At 49.5% G+C, this 13,003-nt stretch overlaps 1 protein-coding gene and 6 non-coding genes across 7 annotated transcripts in view; all 7 read left to right on the top strand.

Annotated features, from left to right (window-relative positions):
• The window catches only part of TRNAA-AGC (transfer RNA alanine (anticodon AGC)), a 73-nt gene extending 35 nt beyond the window's left edge, over positions 1-38 (top strand). Inside the window, exon 1 of the tRNA in view lies at positions 1-38. This exon is cut by the window's left edge and continues 35 nt beyond it. This is a non-coding gene — a tRNA (tRNA-Ala).
• LOC146186135 (uncharacterized) overlaps positions 1-13,003 on the top strand; it is a 57,822-nt gene that overhangs the window by 13,580 nt on the left and 31,239 nt on the right. The gene's annotated exons all lie outside the window — the stretch shown is intronic.
• TRNAA-AGC (transfer RNA alanine (anticodon AGC)) lies at positions 208-280 on the top strand. Its single transcript has one exon. It is a non-coding gene; the product is annotated as a tRNA-Ala (tRNA).
• Positions 449-521, top strand: TRNAA-AGC (transfer RNA alanine (anticodon AGC)). Its single transcript has one exon. It is a non-coding gene; the product is annotated as a tRNA-Ala (tRNA).
• On the top strand, positions 931-1,003 carry TRNAA-AGC (transfer RNA alanine (anticodon AGC)). The gene has a single exon. It is a non-coding gene; the product is annotated as a tRNA-Ala (tRNA).
• On the top strand, positions 1,173-1,245 carry TRNAA-AGC (transfer RNA alanine (anticodon AGC)). The gene has a single exon. It is a non-coding gene; the product is annotated as a tRNA-Ala (tRNA).
• TRNAA-AGC (transfer RNA alanine (anticodon AGC)) lies at positions 7,586-7,658 on the top strand. The gene has a single exon. It is a non-coding gene; the product is annotated as a tRNA-Ala (tRNA).

Below are 13,003 nucleotides of genomic sequence, written 5' to 3'. Positions count from 1 at the left end.
CATGCGAGAGGTACTGGGATCGATACCCAGCACCTCCACTGAACCTTTTTGTTTGACCGTTGCCCGCAGACAATTTTTTTAGCCGTCGAAGAAAGATACCGCGGCAGGAGAACCGCTGCAGCAGGCTTGTTTTTGGCGCTTCCTCTGTTGCGATTTTCATGCCGCGCTCAGTGTCTTGGTGTAATCCAGTTTCACTGTCCTTCCGTCGGGGGTGTAGCTCAGATGGTAGAGCGCTCGCTTAGCATGCGAGAGGTACTGGGATCGATACCCAGCACCTCCACTGAACATTTTGTTTGACCGTTGCCCGCAGACAATTTTTTTAGCCGTCGAAGAAAGATACCGCGGCAGGAGAACCGCTGCAGCAGGCTTGTTTTTGGCGCTTCCTCTGTTGCGATTTTCATGCCGCGCTCAGTGTCTTGGTGTAATCCAGTTTCACTGTCCTTCCGTCGGGGGTGTAGCTCAGATGGTAGAGCGCTCGCTTAGCATGCGAGAGGTACTGGGATCGATACCCAGCACCTCCACTGAACATTTTGTTTGACCGTTGCCCGCAGACAATTTTTTTAGCCGTCGAAGAAAGATACCGCGGCAGGAGAACCGCTGCAGCAGGCTTGTTTTTGGCGCCTTCTCTGTTGCGATTTTCATGCCGCGCTCAGTGTCTTGGTGTAATCCAGTTTCACTGTCCTTCCGTCGGGGTGTAGCTCAGATGGTAGAGCGCTCGCTTAGCATGCGGGAGGTACTGGGATCGATACCCAGCACCTCCACTGAACATTTTGTTTGACCGTTGCCCGCAGACAATTTTTTTTAGCCGTCAAAGAAAGATACCGCGGCAGGAGAACCGCTGCAGCAGGCTTGTTTTTGGCGCTTCCTCTGTTGAGATTTTCATGCCGCGCTCAGCGTCTTGGTGTAAACCCGTTTCACTGTCCTTCTGTCGGGGGTGTAGCTCAGATGGTAGAGCGCTCGCTTAGCATGCGAGAGGTACTGGGATCGATACCCAGCACCTCCACTGAACATTTTGTTTGACCGTTGCCCGCAGACAATTTTTTTTAGCCGTCAAAGAAAGATACCGCGGCAGGAGAACCGCTGCAGCAGGCTTGTTTTTGGCGCTTCCTCTGTTGAGATTTTCATGCCGCGCTCAGCGTCTTGGTGTAAACCCGTTTCACTGTCCTTCTGTCGGGGGTGTAGCTCAGATGGTAGAGCGCTCGCTTAGCATGCGAGAGGTACTGGGATCGATACCCAGCACCTCCACTGGACATTTTGTTTGACCGTTGCCCGCAGACAATTTTTTTAGCCGTCAAAGAAAGATACCGCGGCAGGAGAACCGCTGCAGCAGGCTTGTTTTTGGCGCTTCCTCTGTTGAGATTTTCATGCCGCGCTCAGTGTCTTGGTGTAAACCAGTTTCACTGTCCTTCCGTCGGGGGTGTAGCTCACATTCTACTTCCGGCTACCGTTCGGTGCGGACGCAGGATCATGGGCTTCATCGGAGCGGCGATAGCGGCCCAGGCTGGCCGCGGAAACAGGTCCGACGCAAGTACTGATAGCGAGTATCAGATCGTTTTGCCTCAGCTGCCTACAGGACGTGTTGCGTTAAACACGCTTTTTTTGCACGGAGATGGTAAAGCTAGACCCTTCCGAGTCGAGGATTTCCGCGATGCGCTCGCCGAGACGGACGCGCTCCCCGAGGTTGTCGCCTTGGGGGCGTAAATCACGTATGGGCTGTCACTTTCAAGACCGCTGAAGCCACAAAGCGCATCTGTGCTTTGAAAGAGCTTAACGTTAAGGGGCGACGATGCATTATTTTCGACCCTGAAGACCAGCAAGTCCGCCTCCGACTTCACTGGATGCTCCACGGTGTCGCTGACGAAGATATTTGGACGGCTTTCGCCCCATTCGGCAACGTAACCGAAGTCACCCGTGAATGATGGCGCGTCCCGGGTGTGAACGAAAAAGGCTCCACAACACGATACGTACTCCTGAAGTTGAAGACAGGGATGACGTTGGATGACCTTCCCCATCAACTGAGGGTAGCAGGCGAGTTGGCCCTCGTCGTAGTGCCGGGAAGGCCTATGCAATGTCTACGTTGCCACGGCTCCGGACACGTGCGACATGAGTGTAAAGTGCCGCGTTGCTCTCGCTGCCGGCGCTTCGGACACGCGGAAGTGGAGTGTGTGCGCACGTACGCGGCGGCAACGGTACCAGCTATGAGAGAGGAGACGCCCGAGGACGTGATGGACGTTGCAGAGGCTGAAGAAGCAACGAAGGGAACCCAAGACAACACGGGAGGTTCCGCAGTGCCAGATAATGTGGCGACATCGCATGACACGGATAAAGAGGTGTGCGTGGACACCAGCACTCAAGAGCCAGCGTCGGCTGTATCGGAGTTGTCCTTGAACGAGGACGCGTTCAGCCAAGGCGCCGCACAACAGGGACCAGCAATGAGTGTGAGTGCTATCACGGAAGTCGGAGCTCGGCCAACGGGCACCGCTTGTGCGCCAAAGCGTCCGCATGTCGAGGCCGGCAACTGTGCTGACAAAGGGAACCCTAGCAACAACGAGGAGCCACCAGCGAAAGCGACACAGAGCCGACGACCACCGTTCAGGCCCATACCTAATACCTCGGCAGACAGGAAAACCGCTGAAAAGCCTTCCCCGCAGCAAGTCGGGCCCACCACAAGTGATGGCGGTGGGACCTCTGGAACTGTCTAGCGGCACGCTAGACGTGAAAGGTAAGTGCCTTGCTCCCGGTGTCCTCATTATGCATGAAAATGGCGATGAAACAGGCCCTGAGCGTAGCAACGCTTAACGTCCGTGGGTTGGCAGGGAGACGAAAACAAATCCAAGTACATCGCCTTTTGACAGAGCTAGACATAGACGTGCTAGCGGTTCAAGAAACCAAAGTGGAAGGGGAGGAGGCGACTGGGAGCATGGTGCAGCGTTTCACGTCAAGGTATGATGTGGCTGTTAGTCACGCGGTGGGTTCATCGGCTGGGTGCCTTCTGCTTGTTAGGCGGTGGCCAGGACTGACAGTGCAGGCCATGACCTCATCCGCATGTGGAAGGCTCATTGTCTGCGACGTCGTTTTTCACAATAGCGAATGGCGCGTTCTGTGTGTGTATGCACCAAATACTGTTGAAGAAAGGTTCAACTTCTTCACAAGCATGCAACAATATTTAAGTTCAGAGAGGAAAGCCGTGGTGATGGGGGATTTTAACTGCGTGTTAAGCGCTAGAGATAAGACCTCAAACCGTGCCTACAAAGACGCAAGCACTGACTGTTTGTCCCAGATGATTGGTGAATTTTCGCTGGAAGACGTTGCGGAGTGTTTGGAGGGTGCGCGCAGTGTGCTTTACACTCATTTCCAGGGATCCAGTCATGCGCGACTCGATCGGATTTATGTATCGTTGGATGCGATACCAAACTGTCAAAATTATGCCGTTATCGCGATTTCGTTTTCCGATCACTGTCTTGTGAAGTGCAGTATTGGACCTAGAAATCAAAGCAAACATTTTCTCTGGGAACTCTGGAAGTTAAATTCTAAACTCTTAGATGACCAGATGTTACGTGATACTATATTAGAGAAGATAAAAGAAATAGAGAAGCGACCTAACAGTAACATTGGGGAGTAGTGGGAGCTGTTTAAACAAGAAATAAAGATGGAAGCTATAGAAAGAGGTAGTTGTATTCGTCATAATGAAAAGCGAGAAGAGGCAGGACTAAGGTCGACACTAAACATGTTAGTTGCTCAGGAAAGCAAACACCAGGGGTGTATAAAGATGACATCAAAAATATTAAAAAGAAAATAGAGTTAATGGATGAGGAACGATATCGTGGAGCGATCATTCGTGCAAGGTTTGAAAGATTGACAGCTGGCGAGGCCCCCACTAAGCGGGCCCTCAGTCTCGAAAAAGCACACGCTCGTCGAAACGAAATACTAGAAATAGAATGGAACGGCAGCCGTATGACGGATAAGGATGACATAGCACGTGCGTTCTATGATTACTATCAGCAGCTATTCGCAATAAGGGACATTGAGTTGGAGAAGTTTAAGGGGGTGTTTGTTTCTTCATTACCCCGACTGGACAACTGCACAAAAGAAAGACTAGAGCAGGTAATTTCCGAGCAATAGAAAACCTAAACCCAGGGAAGTCGCCTGGGCCTGACGGTTTGAGCGCAGCTTTCTACAAAGCATTTAAGGAAGAGCTATCCCCGCTGTTGGCAGAAGTTTTTAACGAAGGTTTCCACCTTAAAGTGTTGCCGCCTTCGTTTGCCACATCACACACTGTGTTAATACCTAAAACTAATGAAACGGAGAAATTAAGATTTGTGACATCATACAGGCCTATATTACTAACAAATGTTGATTACAAAATTCTAATGAAAGTTCTTGCGGCCAGGCTGCAGACAGTAATTCAAGAGATAGTCGGCACCCATCAGACTTGTGGCATCAAAGGACGGTCCATAACTACTAATATACATAAGGCGAGGTGCGTGCTGGAGTGCTGCGACGCTGTTTGCGCTAGGGTCGCGGTTCTCCAACTCGACTTGGAAAAGGCTTTTGATTGTGTTTCTCATGATGCTTTGTTTTCTATTTTGGACTATATCAACGTGGGTTCTGTTATCAGAGAAGGCGTGGCCCTGGCGTACCGAAACTGCACCACGAGATTGATTGTCAACAAGGAACTGGGCGACCCAATAAATGTGCAACGCTCGGTGCGCCAGGGCTGCCCCCTCAGCCCTCTTCGGTTCTGTATTTATATAGAAACTTTGTGCTTGTCTATTATACGAAGCGAATTTGTCCAGGGCTTCCAACTGCATATGTGCGAGGTGAAACTCTTGGCGTACGCAGGTGATGTAGCAGTTTTCTGCTTGGACAAAGAAAGTGTACTCAAGGCTGTTGAGATAGTGAAAGAATTCAGTGCGATCTCCGGAAGCCCAGTAAACTAGGGAAAGTGCTTAGGGTTCTGGCGTGGGGAGTGGTCATCGACACCCAATGTTTTTGCCAGCGTAACCTGGGTCACAACACCGGTGAAGTATTTGGGCGTACCTTTGGAATGCTATGAAGACAGTGATTCATTCTGGCGTGCCCAAGCTCAAGAAATAAGCGAGAAGGTCGACAAGTGGAAAGGGGCGCCGCTATCTATCTTCGCACGAGCCACTGTGTGCAATCTGTTTTTTGTGGCAAAGTTGCGGTATGTCATGCAGGTACTTCATTGTTCCAGGTTAAATGTACAAAAGCTTCATCGAGTTTTTTCAGTTTTTATTTGGGCATCCAAATGGGAAAGGTGTAGCCGAGATAACTTGTTTCGCCGGGTTCGAGAAGGTGGACTTGGGCTTGCTCATCTATTTGTACGCCAACTGGTTAATCGTTTTATTTTCCTCCGTGACGTCTTAGACCCTTTCTTACGTACTGCGTGCCAAGTAAGGCTCGTGCGGGCAGTGCCCAATTTAGTTGTCTCTACGAGAAGTATTCCAGGGCGAATTTCCAAGTTGTTTCAAGAAATAGTAAGCAGTGTCCGAATTTTAACTGCTCGTTTTTCGGTAGAATACTTGAGTGCAGTCAAAAAGAAGAAACTGTACAATGATATTTGTGACAACCTTTTTCCTCTTCCTATGTACAGAGCCTTGTAGCGAGAGTCTAGGTCAAGACGTATTAAAACGCGTGAAAAGAATGCCAGTTTCTCCGGGGTTAAAGACGTTTTTCTTTAAGCTACATACAGGTACATTATCGGTGAAAACATTTTTCGAAGACAAGGGTTTTTATCTGCCTTGGGGTTCACAATGCCTAATATGTAATCAACCAGAGACAATAGACCATGTTTTTCTGCACTGCTCGGAGGGGGTTTATTTTTGGGACGTATTACAAAGAACACTTAAAAAAGAATTACCTTTAGATCCACACGGAATCAGGTTCCTGCTGACAGATAATGAAGATGATGTACCCCTAGACACCGTAATGTTGCTAGGATTACACAGTCTTTGGCGGTCCCGAATGGCGGGCTTCCACGTTGACCCTGAAGCTCGCCCTGCAAGGCTCTACTTTCGCGAGTGTATGTACACCTTTGTTGAAATGCACAAAGACATGAGTGCAGTCCCAGCATGGGTGGTGAAAGTTGAACCATTGATAGAGTTGAAAGAATTTTAACTCGACAACGTCAACCCCAATAAGGTCAACGGCTTTTTTACCTGTTTCATAGTTATGTGAACATCACGAGCTGGAGTGTTCAGTTCAATTTGTGGGTCAACCTTGGTTATGTGTATGACAGCCGGCAATAAAAAAAAAGCAGAACCGCTGCAGCAGGCTTGTTTTTGGCGCTTCTTCTGTTGAGATTTTCATGCCGCGCTCAGTGTCTTGGTGTAAACCAGTTTCATTGTCATCCGTCGGGGGTGTAGCTCAGATCGTAGAGCGTTCGCTTAGCATGCGAGAGGTACTGGGATCTATACCCAGCACCTCCACTGAACATTTTGTTTGACCGTTGCCCGCAGATAATTTTTTTTTAGCCGTCAAAGAAAGATACCGCGGAAGGAGAACCGCTGCAGCAGGCTTGTTTTTGGCGCTTCTTCTGTTGAGATTTTCATGCCGCGCTCAGTGTCTTGGTGTAAACCAGTTTCATTGTCCTTCCGTCGGGGGTGTAGCTCAGATCGTAGAGCGTTCGCTTAGCATGCGAGAGGTACTGGGATCGATACCCAGCACCTCCACTGAACATTTTGTTTGACCGTTGCCCGCAGATAATTTTTTTAGCCGTCAAAGAAAGATACCGCGGAAGGAGAACCGCTGCAGCAGGCTTGTTTTTGGCGCTTCCTCTGTTGAGATTTTCATGCTGCGCTCAGTGTCTTGGTGTAAACCAGTTTCATTGTCCTTCCGTCGGGGGTGTAGCTCAGATCGTAGAGCGCTCGCTTAGCATGCGAGAGGTACTGGGATCCATACCCAGCACCTCCACTGAACATTTTGTTTGACCGTTGCCCGCAGATAATTTTTTTAGCCGTCAAAGAAAGATACCGCGGAAGGAGAACCGCTGCAGCAGGCTTGTTTTTGGCGCTTCCTCTGTTGAGATTTTCATGCTGCGCTCAGTGTCTTGGTGTAAACCAGTTTCATTGTCCTTCCGTCGGGGGTGTAGCTCAGATCGTAGAGCGTTCGCTTAGCATGCGAGAGGTACTGGGATCGATACCCAGCACCTCCACTGAACATTTTGTTTGACCGTTGCCCGCAGATAATTTTTTTTTAGCCGTCAAAGAAAGATACCGCGGAAGGAGAACCGCTGCAGCAGGCTTGTTTTTGGCGCTTCTTCTGTTGAGATTTTCATGCCGCGCTCAGTGTCTTGGTGTAAACCAGTTTCATTGTCCTTCCGTCGGGGGTGTAGCTCAGATCGTAGAGCGTTCGCTTAGCATGCGAGAGGTACTGGGATCGATACCCAGCACCTCCACTGAACATTTTGTTTGACCGTTGCCCGCAGATAATTTTTTTAGCCGTCAAAGAAAGATACCGCGGAAGGAGAACCGCTGCAGCAGGCTTGTTTTTGGCGCTTCCTCTGTTGAGATTTTCATGCCGCGCTCAGTGTCTTGGTGTAAACCAGTTTCACTGTCCTTCCGTCGGGGGTGTAGCTCAGATGGTAGAGCGCTCGCTTAGCATGCGAGAGGTACTGGGATCGATACCCAGCACCTCCATTGAACATTTTGTTTGACAGTTGCCCGCAGATAATTTTTTTAGCCGTCAAAGAAAGATACCGCGGAAGGAGAACCGCTGCAGCAGGCTTGTTTTTGGCGCTTCCTCTGTTGAGATTTTCATGCCGCGCTCAGTGTCTTGGTGTAAACCAGTTTCATTGTCCTTCCGTCGGGGGTGTAGCTCAGATCGTAGAGCGTTCGCTTAGCATGCGAGAGGTACTGGGATCGATACCCAGCACCTCCACTGAACATTTTGTTTGACCGTTGCCCGCAGATAATTTTTTTAGCCGTCAAAGAAAGATACCGCGGAAGGAGAACCGCTGCAGCCGGCTTGTTTTTGGCGCTTCCTCTGTTGAGATTTTCATGCTGCGCTCAGTGTCTTGGTGTAAACCAGTTTCATTGTCCTTCCGTCGGGGGTGTAGCTCAGATCGTAGAGCGCTCGCTTAGCATGCGAGAGGTACTGGGATCTATACCCAGCACCTCCACTGAACATTTTGTTTGACCGTTGCCCGCAGATAATTTTTTTAGCCGTCAAAGAAAGATACCGCGGAAGGAGAACCGCTGCAGCAGGCTTGTTTTTGGCGCTTCCTCTGTTGAGATTTTCATGCCGCGCTCAGTGTCTTGGTGTAAACCAGTTTCACTGTCCTTCCGTCGGGGGTGTAGCTCAGACACATTCTACTTCCGGCCACCGGCGTGTACGGACGCAGAATGATGAGCTCCAGCGGAGCGGCGATTGCGGCCCAGGCTGGCCGCGGTAACAGGCTTGAGGAAAACGACGATAAGGAATATCAGATCATTTTGCCGCATCTGCCCACCGGACGTGTTGTTTTCAACACAGCGTTTTTGCACGGTGACGTACGAGTGCGACCCTTCAGGGTTGAAGATTTCCGGGACGCCCTGGCTAAGATTGGTACGCTCCCAGACGTGGTGGCCTTGGGGGCTTACCAAATAAACCATGTCTGGGCGGTGACTTTGAGCAGCACGGAAGCAACCAAGCGGCTGCTAGCCTTCAAGGAGCTTCAAGTGAAAGGTCGACGGTGTATCGTCATTGTCCCGGAGGACCAACAGGTGAAGCTACGGCTCCACTGGATGTTGCACGGCGTGGCGGATGAGGATATCCGAACTGCTTTTGCGGCTTTCGGTGAGGTGACCGAAGTGACCCGTGAGCGGTGGCGAGTCCAGGGCGTGCACGAAAAGGGCTCAACAACGAGAACTGTGCTTCTGAAGTTGAAGCCTGGGATGAAGATAGAAGACCTGCCTCACCAGATAAGAGTAGCAGGGGAGTTGGCCCTTGTTGTGGTGCCTGGGCGGCCCATGTAGTGCCTGCGCTGCCGCGGGACCGGTCATGTGCGCCGGGAATGTAAGATTCCGCGGTGTGCGACGTGTAAGCGTTTGGGCCACTCTGAGGAAGACTTCGTACGAACGTATGCAGTGGCTACTGCACCAACAGCGAGGGCGGACATGACGGAACACCGAATGGATGTCGCAGATACGGAGGAGGCCGTAAAAGGGGTCGGAGAGGCTGAGAGGATGGCAGCAACGACAGGCATGTTAGTGCCCCCGGGGGGTAGTGACGAGATGCTCGGTGGACCAGACAGGGAAGTGGCACTGCCAAGCAACGGACCGTCGGAGGAAGAAAGGGTGAGCGATGCCGAGAGCTCAAAAATTGAACTTCCGGAATCTGCGGGCAGACGGGGGACCCTCGAAGGGAGCAGCGGCCGAGCGACCAACGTCCAGGGCCCTGCGAAGCGTGCCCACGACGGGAGCGCCAGTGAGACGAACGAGGCAGAGGCAGCTAGCAACGACGAGCCACCGATAAAAACGCCAATAGGGAGGAGGGCGACCTTCAAACCAAGACCAAATGTCTTGACGGACAGGAGAGCTGCCGAAAAGCCGCCCCTGTCACAAGGTCTGCCAGTCTAACCTCATGACTCTGGCGTCAACGAAAGCGTCTAGCGCCATGCTAGACGTGAAGGGTAAGCACCAAGCTCTTGGCCTCTTTTCACTCTAAGAAAATGGCTTATCAACTGTCACTAAAGGTTGCGACCCTTAACGTGAGAGGTCCAGCAGCGAAAAGGAAGCAGAGCCAGGTCCTGCGCCTTTTAAATGAAAATGACATCGATATACTTGGAGTTCAAGAGACAAAAGTCGAGGGTGAACAAGAGACCGAGAGCATGGTGCAACGTTTCACGTCGCGGTTTTACGCAGTTGTCAGCCATGCAGTCGGTACTTCTGCTGGATGCGTCCTGTTTGTGAAGAAGTTGCCGGGTCTTATAGTGCAGTCGCATGCTTCTTTTCCGTCGGGTCGGGGCGTGGTCCTCGATTTTAGTTTTTGCTCGGCTGAGTGGCATGCTATTTGTATATATGCACATACGGTAGTTGATGAGAGGGCTGCTTTGTTTGATTTTGTTGAAGATTATTTAAACACGGATAAGCAACTTGTCTTTCTGGGAGAATTCAATTGTGTACTGAGCTCCGGTGACAAAACTAGCCATAGTACATTTAGGGATCCTAGCACAGAGGTACTTTCGCGCTTGATTGACGAGTTTGCACTGGAAGACGGTGCAGAGTGTCTCACGAGCGAGCGACGGGTTCAGTATACGCATTTTCAGGGTGCTAGCCACGCCCGCCTTGACAGAATATATGTGGCCGCAGAACTGGCTCCAAAATGCCAGGATTATCATGTTTTGGCGGTAACGTACTCAGATCACTGCATGGTTCAGTGTACAATTGGAACAAGAAAGGGAGGTATCGGTTTTAGTTGGGAATTGTGGAAGTTAAATAATAAACTGCTGAATGACGAGCAGTTCACCAGACTAGTAGAAGAAGAAATTGGTAAGATTTGTCAGGAGGACACCCACGAACTGAGTCAAGAATGGGAACTGTGTAAGCAACAAATTAAAATCAAAGCTATAGAAAAGGCCAGCTGCATAAGGTTTCAAGAAAAACAAAATGAAATGCATTTAAGATCTTTGCTAGATAAATTGTTAGCCCTGGAGTGTAACACGCCAGGGTTATACATGGACGACGTTAGAAAAATAGAACGAAGACTTCAACTGAATGACGAAGACCGTTATCGCGGAGCACTGGTGCGTGCGAGAGCGGAAAAATTGGCCATGGATGAGATGCCGACAAACAGATCGTTGGGAATAGAAAAAGCAAATGCAAGGCGAAATCACGTGGCAGAGGTAGATTGGGCAGGACGCACAGAAACCGATAACGGAGGAATCGCGAAAGCTTTCCGGGAGTATTATGAAGAGCTATTTTCGTCCCGAGAGGTTTATTTGGACCGTTTCAAAGAATCCTTTCTTGACGCGATGCCAAAAATTGATGACGAACAAAAAGAAAGACTGGAGCGACCAATAAGCGAAAAAGAAGTGCAGCAGGCAATAGAAAATTTAAACCCAGGGAAATCACCCGGGCCTGATGGCCTGAGTGCGACTTTTTATAAAGCGTTCAAGGAACAGCCATCTCCTTTTTTGTGTGCCTTATTTAATGAAGCGTATGAACTGAAGGCACTGCCTGCGTCTTTCGGATCGTCGCACACAGTACTTATTCCAAAAACTGACCAACCAGATAAGCTTAGGCAGTTGTCGTCTTACAGGCCCATTGCTCTGACAAACGTTGATTACAAGATTTATATAAAGGTGCTTGCTGGCAGACTACAAACGGTTATATGCGAACTAGTGGGCCCTCACCAAACGTGCGGTATCAAAGGGCGATCTATCTTTCAGAACATTCACAAAGCGAGAAGTGTGCTCGAATGCTGCGATGCAACTCATGCATGTGTTGCGTTACTGCAGTTGGACTTGGAGAAAGCTTTCGATTGTGTGGAACATACTATTCTGTTCAGTATATTAGACTACGTTAATGTCGGCTCTGTTATTCGAGAGGGAGTGGCCTTGGCGTACCGTAACTGCACTACGAGATTAATTGTCAATAAGTCACTGCGGGCTCCATCAACGTACGACGTTCGGTGCTCCAAGGTTGCCCCCTCAGCCCTCTTTTGTTCGGTATTTATATTGAAACATTGTGTTTAAGCATCCTACAAAACAATGACATTGATGGTTTTCGACTGCAGGAGTCAGAAGTCAAATGACTGGCTTACGCAGACGACGTTGCGGTTTTTTGTGTAAATAAGGAGAGTATAAAGAGGACAGTGGATGTGGTAAAACATTTTAGCAAAGTCACAGGGAGTAAAGTTAACTGGGGTAAGTGCCTGGAATGGCAGCTGACCCCCGACACTTTCGCTAATGTGTCGTGGGTTACAACGCCTGCAAAGTACTTGGGTGTGCCCTTGGAATTTTACAAGGAAAGCGAGCCATACTGGCTAGAGCAGGTCAAAGAAACCCGTGAAAAAGCGGAGAAATGGAAAAGCGCTCAATTATCAATATTTGCAAGAGCCGCAGTTTGCAACCTTTTTTTAATTAGTAAGTTATGGTATGTAATGCAAGTGTTGCACTGCTCCCGTGTAAATGTGCAAAAATTGCATCGAGTTTTTGCGGTGTTTGTTTGGGCCTCGAGTTGGGAGAGGTGCAGTCGGACAAATTTGTTCCGGCAGGTGAAGCATGGGGGGCTTGGTCTGGGTCATTTGTTTGTGCGACAGATTGCCAACCGGTTTATGTTTTTTAGGGATGCCAGTGATCCATTCCTGCGCACAGTGTGTCAACAAAGACTTGGTCGAGCGTTGCCTGATTTCGTAGTTTATACGCAATGTATGCCGGGATCTCTTTTTGGATTCTTTAGGGAAATTGTTTTGAGCGTGAAATTTTTAAGCGCACGTTTTTCGAAAGAGTATTTAAGTAATGTTAACAGGAGAACATTATACAAGGATGTTTGTGAAGTGGTGTTCCCGGTGCCCTTGTACCGAGCTTTATACTATGGAGGCACAGGAAGTAATGTATTAAAACGCGTAAAGAAAATGCAAGTTGCTACGGGAGCTAAAACTTTTTTCTTTATGCTACATACCGGTACTTTGAGTGTAAAATCATTTATGGAGGAAAAGGGTATTTTCCTGCCGTGGGGGGCCCAATGTCTCATCTGCAAACAGCCAGAGACAATAGATCACGTGTTTTTGCATTGCTGGGAGGGGGTATATTTGTGGGATGTTCTGCAAAGGACAATTAAAAAACAGTTGCCACTTGATTCCCATGGCATTAGGTATTTGCCATTGGATAACCACGATGATATGCCGTTAGACCAGGTTATGTTAATGTGCCTCCACAGTATATGGCGCGCACGAATGGCTGGTTATCACTGCGATCCAGATGCACGGCCAGCCCGCATGTATTTCCGTGAAAGTGTGCAGCGATGGCTCGACGTGCTTAAATTGCCACCATGTGCTCCTG

Source organism: Amblyomma maculatum, chromosome 6 (genome assembly GCF_055883805.1).
Source record: "Amblyomma maculatum isolate TAMU_Amacu chromosome 6, ASM5588380v1, whole genome shotgun sequence".
NCBI lineage: Eukaryota > Metazoa > Arthropoda > Arachnida > Ixodida > Ixodidae > Amblyomma > Amblyomma maculatum.
The sequence above is the reverse complement of the archived record's forward strand: the minus strand, read 5'-3'. Positions and strand labels throughout refer to the sequence as shown.